The sequence below is a fragment of the Pteropus vampyrus genome, unplaced genomic scaffold (assembly GCF_000151845.1).
Source record: "Pteropus vampyrus isolate Shadow unplaced genomic scaffold, Pvam_2.0 Scaffold566, whole genome shotgun sequence".
Lineage (NCBI taxonomy): Eukaryota > Metazoa > Chordata > Mammalia > Chiroptera > Pteropodidae > Pteropus > Pteropus vampyrus.
In genome coordinates this window covers 1,351,010-1,363,395 of record NW_011889347.1, presented here as the reverse complement: position 1 = coordinate 1,363,395, position 12,386 = coordinate 1,351,010, and the positions used below count along the sequence as shown (strand labels likewise).

The window sequence follows — 12,386 nt, the reverse complement described above, 5'->3', positions numbered from 1 at the left end:
CAGGAATGTAGTTATTATCATTCTTTATTCATGTTTTTGACACATTTTTTTTTTCCTTAAAAAAGTCCCTCCAACATTTTCTGTAATACTGGCTTGGTGATGATAAATTTTTTTACCTTATTTTTGTCCAGGAAATTCTTTATCTGTCCTTTGATTCTAAATGATAGCTTTGCTGGATAAAGTATTCTTGGTTGTAGATCCTAGGTTTTCATCACGTCAAATATTTTGTGCCAAGTCCTTCTATCCTCCATAGTTGTTTTTTTTTTTTTTTAAGAAATCAGCTGCCAGTCTTATGAGTGCTTCCTTGTAGGTAACTAACTGCTTTTCTCTTGCTGCTTTTAAGATTCTCTCTTTGCCTTTGACCTTTGGCATTTTAATTATGATGTGTCTTGGTGTGGACCTCTTTGGGTTCCTGGTTTTGGGGACTCTCTGAGCTTCCTGGGTTTGTATATCTATTTCCTTCACCAGGTTAGGGAAGTTTTCCATCATTATTTCTTCAAATAGCTCTTCAACATCATGTTTTCCTTCAGATACCTCTATGACCAGGATATTTTTTATATTTAATTGTGTCCCATCAACTCCTTAAATTATTATTATAGTCTAGGCTTCTTTTTTTTTTTTTTTTTTTTTTTTTTTTGGCCATTCTGATTGAGTGTCTTTGGCTTCCTCATTTTTTTTTTTTTTGCCAGTTTAAAAATATGAAACACTTCACAAATTTGTGTGTCATCCTCGTGCAGGGGCCATGCTAATTCTCTCTGTATCATTCCAAGTTTAGTATATGTGCTGCCGAAATGAGCACATTCCCATCCTCTTTCTTGTGGTTCGATCCTTTTCTTTATCTACTCTGTTTATTCCATCTAATAATACTCTTCATCTCAGATGATGTGTTCTTCATTTCTGATTGGTTCACTTTTATGATTTCCATTTCCATTTTTATGTTTTTATATGTAGTTATCACCATATTATTGACTATATTCCCTATGCTTCACATCCCTGTAACTATTTTGTAACTACTAATTTGTACTTCTTAATCCATTCCCATTTTTCACTCAGCCTCCCAAATATCTCCCATCTGGCAATCACAGGTTTGTTCTCTGTATCTACGAGACTGTTTTCATTTTGTTTGTTGCTTTTGTTCTTTAGATTCCACATATCAATGAAATCATATGGTATTGCTCTGTGTGACTTATTTCATTTAGCATAATACTCCTAAGGTCAATTCATGTCATTATAAATAATGAGATTTCATTTTATTATGGATGAGTAATATTCCAATGGATATATGAGCCACTTCTGTATTATATAGTCATCTATTGATGGGTACTTAGTTTGTTTCCATAGCTTGGTTACTGTAAATAGCACTGCAGTGAACGTAGTCGGTACATATGTCTTTTCAAATTAGTGTTTTGATTTTCTTCAAATAGATACCCAGAAGTGAAATTGCTGGGTCATAAGGTAGTTCTATGTTTATTTTTTTATCTTTATTAATCTTCATTAAAATAAAAAAATTCAGTTAGAGTTGATATGCAATATTATATTAGATTCAGGTGTATAGCATAGCGATTAGATATTTATATATCTTACAAAATGATCAACCCAATATGTCACCAACCTGACACCATACATAGTTAGAACAATATTATTTTATTTATTTATTTACTTACTTACTTATGTATTTATTTATTTTGTTATGGTAACATTAGTTAACAAAATCCAGTAAGTTTCAGGTATACGATTCAACAGTAAGGGATATATATATTGAATTGTGTGTTCACCATCCATAGTTAGATTTCTGTCTGTCATCACATGTTTGACCCCTTTAACCCCATATAGCTCTCCAGCCCTCCTCCCTCTACACTCTGATAACCAATAATCTGTTGTCCATGTCCATGAGTCTCTGTTTGTCCTGTTCGCTTGTTGCTTTTAGGTTTATATCCCACATATAAGTGATACCATGTGATTTTCAACTTTTTCTGTCTGGCTTATTTCACTTAACATGATTATCTCAAGGTCCATCCACATTGTCACAAATGTCAGTATTTCATCTACTTATGGCTAAGTAATATTCCATTGTACACAGGTACCACATCTGCTTTATCCAATCATCTGTTGTAGGACACTTTGGCTTCTATGTCCTGGCCACTGTGAATAAAACTACTATGAAGATCAGTGTGCAAATATCTTTTTGGATATGAGTTTTATAAAGTCTTTGGGGTAAATACCCAGTAGAAGAATTGCTGGATCATATGGTAGAACAATTCTTAGATTTTTGAGGAATCTCCATACTGTTTTCCATAGTGGCTGTACCAATTTGCAGTCCCACCAGCACTGTATGAGGGTTCCTTTTTTTCTGTATCCTCTCCAACATGTTATTTCTTGTCCCGTTGATAATAGCTATTCTAACAGGCTTCAGATAGTATCTCATTGTGGTTTTCATTTGCATTTCCCTAACAGCTAGCAATGGTGAGCACCTTTTCCTATGTTTGTTGGCCATTTGTATGTCTTCTGGGAGAAGTGTCTGTTAAGGTCCTCTATCCATTTTTTAATTGGATTTTTTTATTGTTGTTGTCGTTAATGAGTTTTATGAGTCTTTGTATATTTTGGATATTAGGCCCTTATTGGAGACTTTGATTGCAAATATATTTTCCCATTTGGATGGTTGTCTCTTTACATTGTTGATGATTTCTTTTGCTGTGCAGAAGCTTTTAAGTTTAATATAGTCCTATTCATTAATTTTTGCTTTTACTTCTCTTGCCTTTGAGGTCAAATTCATAACATCTTCTTTAAGTCCAAGGTCTTTGAGTTTAGTTCCTATGTTCTCTAATATGCATTTTATTGTTTCAGTTCTTATATTCAGGTCCTTAATCCATCTCTAGTTAATTTGGGTGTGTGGTGAAAGACAACAGTCTAGTTTCATTCTTTTACAGGTGGCTGTCCAGTTTTCCCAGCACCATTTATTGAAGAGGCTTTCCTTTCTCCACTGTTGTTTTCAGCTTTTTTTGGTCAAAAATTATTTGCCCATATAAACATGGGTTTATTTCTGGACTCTCAATTCTGTTCCACTTGTCTGTGTGTGTTTTTCTGCCAATACCATGCTGTTTTGATTAATAGTTTGAATACCTGATTCCACTCTTTTCTGGCTTGTAAGGTTTGTGCCAAGAAGTGCAACAATAATCTAATGGGTTTTCTTTTATAGGTGACTGTCTTCTTTTCCTTGGCTGCCCTGAGAATTCATTCTTTGTCATTGATTTTTGATAATTTTAATACAATGTGTCTTGGTGAAGGCCTCTTTGGGTTGAGATAATTGGGTTTTCTATTGACTTCTTGCATTCCAAGCTCCAACTCATTCCTTAGATTTTGGAGATTCTTGTCAACTATTTGTCTGAAAATGGTTTCTAATTCCTGCTCCTTTTCCTGTCCTTCAAGGATGCCCTTTATTCTTATGTTTCCTTTCCTGATAGTATCAGCTAGTTCTTGTATTTCTCTTTCATTATTTTTCATTCTTCAGTTTTTCTCATCTTCCTTCTAATTTATTTCTAAATTTCTGTCTTTGATATCACTGATTCTTTCCTCCATTTGGTCGACCCTATCTCCCAAGCTTGCTATTTCATTCTTCATCTCTTTTAATGTGTTCTTCATCTTCAGAATTTCTATTTGGTTCTTTTTGAGGGTTTTAGTCTCCTTGCTAAAGAACTCATTCTGCTCATCTAGTTGTTTTTACACTTCCCGAAATTGTTGATATGAATTATTTTGGATCTCATTGAGTTTTTTCAGAAGTACCATCCTGAATTCTCTATCATTTAAGTCACCTATTTCTATGTTTGTAAGTTTATTTTCTGGAGATTTTTCTCTTTCTGAGATGCCTTGTCACCTTCATAATTCACGAGTTTAATGGACTATTTCCCCACCTGGATGTTAATGGAAGTGTGTTCTGCTTTCCCCCCCCCCCAGAAAGATTTATTATATAAAGGTCTCTCTTAAGCCTATTGCAAAGAAGGCCCTTTTCTTTTGGTTTTCAGTGGGTGACATCTAAGCCTCTTGGATCCCTGCTTTATATAAAGCCTTAATAATGCTTTTTCTTTTCCTTATAAATATTCAATCATGCTCGCTACCCTCAGTGTCAGTCCCTATCTGTGTCAGCAACAGTTTTGGTAGTGTTTGCTCAGATTCCCCTGGGACTTCATGATGTTCAGTCTTGATGATATGGGGGCAGGTGCCCTATGGGTTGGAAAATGGGTGCTGTGGCTCAGCCTTGCATTTTGCAACCACAGCTGGTGACAATCAGCTGTTGTTTCTCAGCCATCCCCACTTTTCTGCTTTCTGCCCTGATCCCTGCACAGTGCCGCTGGAGCTCCAGCTCTCTCAGGCAGGGCTGTTCAGGGAACCTGCCGCATCTTTTCCCCTTCCCCTCCTCTTCCTCCTGTAGGTAGCTCAGGCTGTATTTGGCAGCTTCTTTGTTTCTCCTGGTCTGCTCCCCAACTCTCACGGTTTAACCTGTGATAGCTCTTATTCGCAGATCACTCACTCAGATGTGCTTGTGTGTAGGTTGGGTGTTTTGTGTTGAGTTTTAGATGCTCAGCTTATTGTTATTTCATAGGGAGAGATCTGGGGACATCTCTCACTTCACCATACTTCTGACGTCTGTAAATAATTTTTTAGTTCATGAATTTATTGATAATGTGCCCTGAGGCCAGGAGTAAATGTTTCTATCATCAAAATCCCATAATTAGAAAAACTCTTCTGCTAAGCCAGGGATTCCTATCCTTGGGTCCATGAATCCCTATAGGGTCCATTGCAGGCTTCAGAAAGACTCTGAACTCCCAAAAGTTGCATATTAAATTGTGTGTGGGGTGTGTGTGTGTGTGTGTGTGTGTGTGTGTGTGTGTAAGATTAGAGCTTAAGTGCATTCTTTTGGTGGGGGCATGACTTTCATCAGGTTCCCCAAGATATTTAAGACTCCTAAAAAAATGGCTGGCCTGATCAAGAAAAATATTCTGCCTCTTTCTACAAAGGCCTTGGATTTAGTCCCCTGTGATTCAAATGCTTTCCAAGTGGCTGGAGTTCATGAATAAATAGTGATGTGAATAAGCTCAGACTTGCCAAATGTTATCCAAAATAGTATGTGTGAGTCACAGGTCCCACAATCGTCAAAAGTTATTTTTTAATTAACTTTATTGAGGTAATATTGTTTAATGATAATATATAAATTTCAGATGTACAACATTATAATTTGATACCTGTATACTCTATTGTATCAATGCCACCAAAAGTCTAGTTTCCTTTTATTACCACATATTTGACCCCCTTTATCCAGTTCATTCTCCCCATACCCTCCTTCCTCTCCAGTAACCACCATTCTATTGTATGTGAGTTTGTTTTTGTTTTGCTTTTTTCTTTATTTGTTACTTTTTTGTTTTATATCTCTCGTGAGTGAAACCATACATTATGTCTCTTTCCGTCTCTGACTTATTTCACTTAGCATAATACCCTCTAGGTCGTCTATTCATGTGGCTGCAAATGGCAACATTTCATCTTTTTTGTATCTGAGTAGTATTCCATTGACTATATATATATATATATATATATATATATATATATATATATATATATATATATATACATACCACATCTCTTTTATCCAAAATTCTGTTGATGGACACTGTAACTGTTTCCACGTATTGGCTTTGTAAATTGTAAATAATGCTGTGATAAATATAGGGGTGCATATATTTTATCAAAAGTTAGTTCCATGTCCTACAAAACATGCTGAATGTGAACACTGATGTGCTTGGGCAGATGAATTTTACAGTTTGGCCCCTTTCTCTCCAGGTTCATAGAACTCTGCAGAGCCCTAACAGAACCATGTATGCACTGTATTCCACAGCCTAATATCTTGGTATCTAGCTAACTGTTGCACTTCTGACTTAGGGTGTCAGATTTCAAAGAGAAAATAATTTTTAAAAACAACTTAATATTTATTAAGCATTTACTCTGTGTTAAGCACTGCACTCAATATTTTATATGTCATTTATTCCTCATGACAATCCTGTGAAGTTGCTATTATTATTAACTCCATTTTACTGATGATGAAATTGAGATTGTTACTACCCAAGGTCACATAGCTAGTAATAGAGGGAGGTGTCAAAGCTAATGGTACTTACCACTAGACTATACTGCTGCCTCCCCATTCCCAAAATTACCTCCTCCTAGATACCTTCTCTTACACTTACTTGATACAGTCTGTATACTCTCTCCAGGTATCAGTATCTTCACAAATAATAACAACAAATTTTTAATACGATGTGCCAAGCACTGTACTAAGTATTTTTCATAATGTATCTTATTTAATTCTAACCACAAAATCCAGTGACTAACATTTCACAGAAGATGAAGAAACCAATGCTCAGGGAGGTTAAATAACTTGTCCAAGGTCACATAGGTAGTAAATGGCAGAATTAAAACCTAAACTTATGATTATCTTAATTCAATAATATTGTAATGGTTATGTATTGTGCCAGATGGGTATTAGAGGAATTGGCGGTGGGGAGGGGGGAGTTAGAACACTTCAACAATTATATAAATGCCTAACCACTGTGCTGTATACCTGAAACTTAAAAAAAGCTTTGTGATTTGTCATTGGTAGAGCATAGTATCTGAGGATTTATTTTCCCCTAAGATTGGAAAACAATTTGTGTGTCCATTCATCTCCACTATGAACACATGTTCAGAGTGGTTAGATGAAATTAATTATCAATGGAGAAAAATTAGCTCATAGATGAAATATTTAACTTTGATACTGGCCTCATATCCACCATCTTTTAACCAACTGAACTGAATTAAAGACAATAAAAGTTAATGAAAAATCTTTAAAAAAAAAATGTTATCTGACTCCAGAGGGTGTGCTATTCAACAGAAGAAAAATCTTTTAAAAATATTTTAATGCATTGTTAAGACAATTGTTCAACTATGTTTATACTATTTTAATGAGGTGGAGAGAAGATATAGACTAGTTTTATGTTCCTGTTCCTGTGACATTTTTCCTTTCCTCTGTCCTTCTCCAGGTGACAGAGCCTCACATGTAGTAATTTGTGCTAACATGAGCATAATGAAACAGAGCCTAGGCACTGTGCACACATAAGCCAAACAATGAACAAAACTTCCAATCAACTAAGCCAGTCACACCAGATTTGTGAAGGAAAAAGGGTAGAATATGTAACCAAAATCTACTCTCACTGAAAAGTACCTTTTGTCAACTCCCACCTTTGCTTTCTTGCCTTATTAAACAATTATGGCATAAAGCACATGGCTTATATCACAAGCAGGTCACATATGCTGCTGATGACCTGCAGCTCTTATCCACCCCCAGCAGATTCACTTACAGCCCTCTTTTGTCTCTGCACACATTCCTGAATATAAACATGCCTACTAAGTGTACTGTGTTCTGCTTCCATTCTTTTCTTGAACTTGCTGTGGGTAGGTAACACACAGCACCCTGGGACCAAACATGAGGATCCATAGTGAGATAAGTTTTCATTTTAATAAAAAGAAGATAGGTTACTTTGTCTCTGTTGCAGATGCCATTAGGAGAAGGAGTAAAGTAGTCAGAATATTAAATCGCCTTTCATTGTATGCATGGTCAGATTTTCTATTCAAAATTCAGGAAGTTTTGAAAACATGTTGCCATGCACTATCTTAGGCTTGGCAGCTCCTCCCTTTCTGTTGGGATGAGTGCCTGGCCTCAGGGAATAGTTCCTTTAGAGCTCAGCTACATACCTTGCCTAGACAAAGCTTCTAACAGCTTGACTTATTCCAAAAATACCCAGAACAACTGAGAGGCTATTAGTGCAGTTAGATGTCATGCAGACTAAGCTGCATCTGCAGAAAGGTAAAGAAATTGAGATGAGAGGGATATTGTTGATAAAAATTTTACAAGTGGGAAAAAGGTCACTGAAAATTTGTTGTCGAGAATCTTAAGCTTTTTTCGCCAAGGTGATCTGAGGATTTACATTGAGGTTAGCTTCTGGAGAATTTTTTTTTTTTTTTTTAGGCGAGGCAACCCTTGTTTTACCTCACAGATTGCAAGGACCTTGTCAGCTTACAATATCTTATTTTTTTTTTACGCCTACAGCACCTGGTCTTCCTAGGTGGTCTCCCATCCAAGTACTAACCAGATCTGACCCTGCTTAGTTTCTGAGATCAGACAGGATCAGGCTTGTTTGTGGTGGCATGACCATAGACCTGGAGAATTCTTCACCTTCAATTTTAGTGTCTCAAGAAAAGTGTACTCCTTAGAAAAGATTTGAATATTTCCAATATGATGCTCGGAATTAACATTATGAGACTCTTAAATTGAGGATGTCTGCTTTACCACCATATACATTCACTCATTTGCACAACCCTTAATCAAATACTACAAAAATATGTCACATTTGTAAAGTACTTGGGGATTTTCCAATTCTATAACTGGAGGAAAAATGAGTCCGGGGTTGATGTGGCCTGCGTGCTCAGCCAATAATCCAACACAGGATTTGGGTTAAATAGAATAAGTGTTTATTAGAGACTTTAAAGTCCTGGAAAACTAGGTAAGTTCTCGCTCAAAGGCCTGGCTCCCCCAATATCTCTAGAGTTTTATATAGAGAAAAATCAGTCACATGGAAACTAAAGGAGTTGTGTTAAGGGTGGAAAATTTTCAAGTGAGCAAACTAGCTAAGTCAGCTACAGGGAAGAAATATCTTTAGATATCAGAAGTTGTCCTACTTGCTTGTGTGTGGTTTAGGAAGTGTATTGTATAAAATATGTAGATGGCCAATGTCTGCTTCTGTAATCCATTTACTTGTTAATTAAGGGTGTTGTTCTGGGCAAAGATATGCTAAAAGCCAACTTCCACAACAACCCCCCCACCCCCACCCCGCTGGCTTGTTCAGGGGACCACCAGGATATGGTCTTGAGCTTTATCAGCTGCCTGCTCTGAAAGCTCGGGGCTAATCTCCTCTAGCCCTGCGTGGTAGAGAGTCAGTCGCCGGCCGGCTAATAAAGGCTCATAATTAATCTCAATTGGCTCCGTGGGTCTCAGAATTGTTCGCGCCATAACATTTGGAGGCCCCAGCGAGATTTTTCCCAGAGAGAGAAGGGGAGTTTTCTCTGAGACCTACGACCCCGGTCCCTCCGGGCGGGGCACGACCGCGTCCAGGGGGCGGCTGCTGAGAGACGTTCCTCAGCCCCGGACGCCGGGCGGCCCTAGATCGGAAAGACCAGTGGACAAATATTCCTGAAAATTGGACACGAGCCTTCTGTTCCTGTCTCACCGGTGAGTTTGTCTAAGAGTAATCTTAGACCTGTTTCTGTTCCTGTCTCACCGGTGAGTTTGTCTAAGAGTAATCTTAGACCTGTTTCTGCCTGTGGGCCCTGAGAACTAGTGGAAGGCTGGACGCAGCACAACTTCCCTAGTACGGTCAGGTCTGAGACGTCAGATCCTGACCCAGTACCTGTTTCGGATTCGGTTTCTGATATGCTAGCGTTTTGTGTTATCTGTAGTCTGTTTTGTCTGCCTGTATTGTGTATGTTTGTCTGGACCGGTAGAATGTACTGTTACCCTCCTATTGCCTGGGTCTTTATAAGTTTACTTATCGTGGTTTCCGTCAAGTTTGTCTCATTGTCTGATCGTTCTGGTCCCTGAATGTCTCATGTGATTTTTCTTGTTATTCTTTTTAGTTTATTAATTCTTCTTTTTGCAGGGTTTCTTGCTGCTACAGCACCACCCAAGTGGACCTTGTCTAATATTCTTACCTTTCACAGGACTTTTATTCTCATTCACGTCCATCCCTGCCGCCATGGGACAGGCTTCTTCTAAGCCCACTCCCTTGCGGTGCCTTGCGGACAATTTTAAGGATTTCAGGCGATGGGCCTGAGGTTATGGGTCGTCAGTCATTACGTTCGATCTCCAGAGGCTCTGCCAAGTAGACTGGCGGCCTTCGGAGTTGGATGGCCATCTGAGGGTTCCTTTGATTTGCAGACTGCCTTCAGAGTCAGAAGTGTTGTTTATGGGAATCCTGGTTACCCTGATCAGGCCCCATACATAGATGTTTGGATAGACATTGTGTCTGATGCTCCTAAGTATCTGAAAAATTGTCAGAGTAAGTCAGACTCTCCGGTGGCTGACTCTCTGCCGGCGCCTGCCTCTCATACGGTTCTTCTGGCGGAGCCAAGGAGCACTCTGGCACCTCAGAAACCCCTTGAACCTGTTCTACAGTCACCTCCGGAAGATCCAGAGATCCTCAATCCCCCTCCCTATTGCTCTCCTGGTAACTCCTTTAGGCCTCCTGATTCTCGGGAGGCAGCCCCTCTTCGGAGCCCACCACATACTCGGACAGGGGCTGTCTACTACCCTCCACAGGATCCTGACCCCATCCCCGATTCGTCGCAACCTGCAGCTGTCCTGGCGCCTCTCCAACAGACAACCCCACCTAGGGGAGACACTCAGACCTCTTTCATGGTGTATGTCCCCTTTTCAACTAGTGATCTGTATAATTGGAAATTGCAAACTCCGTCCTTCTCAGAAAAACCCCAAGGCTTGACCTCCCTTTTAGAATCCATCTTCTTCACCCACCAACCCGCGTGGGAGGATTGCCAGCAACTTTTACAGGTTTTGTTCACTACAGAGGAGAAGGAACGCATTCTAAGGGAAGCTGCAAGGGGGGTCTCAGACCCCACTGGGCAGCCCACCAGTGATCCCGCACGGGTACAACTTGTATTTCCCAGCACCTGACCCGACTGGAACCCCAACACAGATCAAGGTAAGGAGGCTCTCCTAAGGTATCGCCAGTTATTACTCCAAGGCCTCTGGGCAGCGGCTCGCCGATCAGTTAATTTATCCAAAGTAAGTGAGTTTATTCAGACTAAAGATGAGTCACCGGCAGCATTTTTAGAGAGGTTACTAGAATCTTATAGACTGTATACTCCCATTGACCCGGAGGACCCAAATAATCGGCGAGCCATTAATCTAGCCTTTGTTAGTCAGTCGGCCCCAGATATCAGAAAGAAATTGCAAAAACTAGACGGATTTGAGGTAGAGAACTTATCTAAGGTTCTCGAGATTGCCCAGAAAGTGTTCGACAACAGGGATGATGTCCAGAAGGTTATGTTTGTTGGACAGGATAAGTCATGGGGCCCATCTGGCCGGGATGGGACCAGGCCCGGCCGAGGTCCAAGCTGACGCCCCGAGGGAAAGGCGGACCGGGGTCAGAGTAACTTAGAGAAGGACCAATGTGCATACTGTAAGAAGAAAGGACCCTGGAAGAGACCCATTGCATACCTCTCCAAAAGACTGGACTGTGTTGCAGCAGGGTGGCCTAATCGCTTGAGGGCCACTGCGGCCACGGCCATCCTCACCAAAGAAGCACTGAAGTTAACTTTAGGGCAGACTATCCAGATTATAGCCCCCCATGCGGTGGAAACCATGCTCCGCAGCCCCCCTGATCGTTGGATTTCAAATGCACGGATCACTCAATACCAGGTTCTTCTCCTTAACCCCCCACAAGTACAATTCTTGAAAACCTCTGTTCTTAACCCAGCCACCCTTTTGCCTGATGATGACCCTCAACAGCCATCACATGATTGTCTCGAACTTTTGAATAACATCACCTGCCTCAGGCCAGACATGACTGACGTCCCGTGGCCACAACCGGATGCCACACTGTACACCGATGGAAGCAGCTTTGTCGCAGCGGGAGTCAGGTACGCTGGGGCAGCAGTAGTTACCGGAGGGACTGTCATCTGGGCTCAGGCCCTGAGCCACGGAACATCAGCTCAGCGAGCCGAACTCATCGCTATGACCCAAGCACTCCGATGGGGTAAGGAGAAGACAGTTAACATCTATACAGACAGCAGGTATGCCTTTGCTACTGCACATATTCATGGGGCACTCTATAAGGAGAGAGGATTACTCACCTCAGGGGGGAAGGAAATCAGGAACAGAAAAGAGATCCTAGCTCTCCTGGAAGCTATCTGGCTGCCTAAGAAAGTAGCTATCATACACTGTCCAGGTCACCAGAGAACTGAGTCTGAGGTGGCCCGGGGCAATGCCTTTGCCCACCGAATCGCAAAGGAAGCCACCCAAAAACCAGTGGGGCCTATTGACATTCTTCCAGTTCTGCCCCCCCAGGACGCTCTCAGACTCACGCGTCTACACCCTGGGGGAACTTGAATTAAGCAGTAAGCTAAAGGGGGTAAAAGGACCCACTGGGTGGATCCACCTCCCAGATGTACATGCCCTAGTACCCGTGCCCTAGGTGCCCTAGGTCGAGAACTAGTCTCACTAGTCCATCAGAGCACCCACCTAGGAGGGACAAAGTTAATTGAACTTTTTTTGAAAAGAGACTATTATATCC

At 40.4% G+C, this 12,386-nt stretch overlaps 1 non-coding gene and 1 pseudogene across 1 annotated transcript; both read right to left on the bottom strand.

Annotated features, from left to right (window-relative positions):
- Positions 1-692: 692 nt before the first annotated feature.
- Positions 693-799, bottom strand: LOC111733439. Its single transcript, XR_002777992.1, has one exon. It is a non-coding gene; the product is annotated as a U6 spliceosomal RNA (small nuclear RNA).
- Positions 800-8,119: 7,320 nt separating this feature from the next.
- Positions 8,120-8,238, bottom strand: LOC111733434 (annotated as a pseudogene).
- Positions 8,239-12,386: the final 4,148 nt, after the last annotated feature.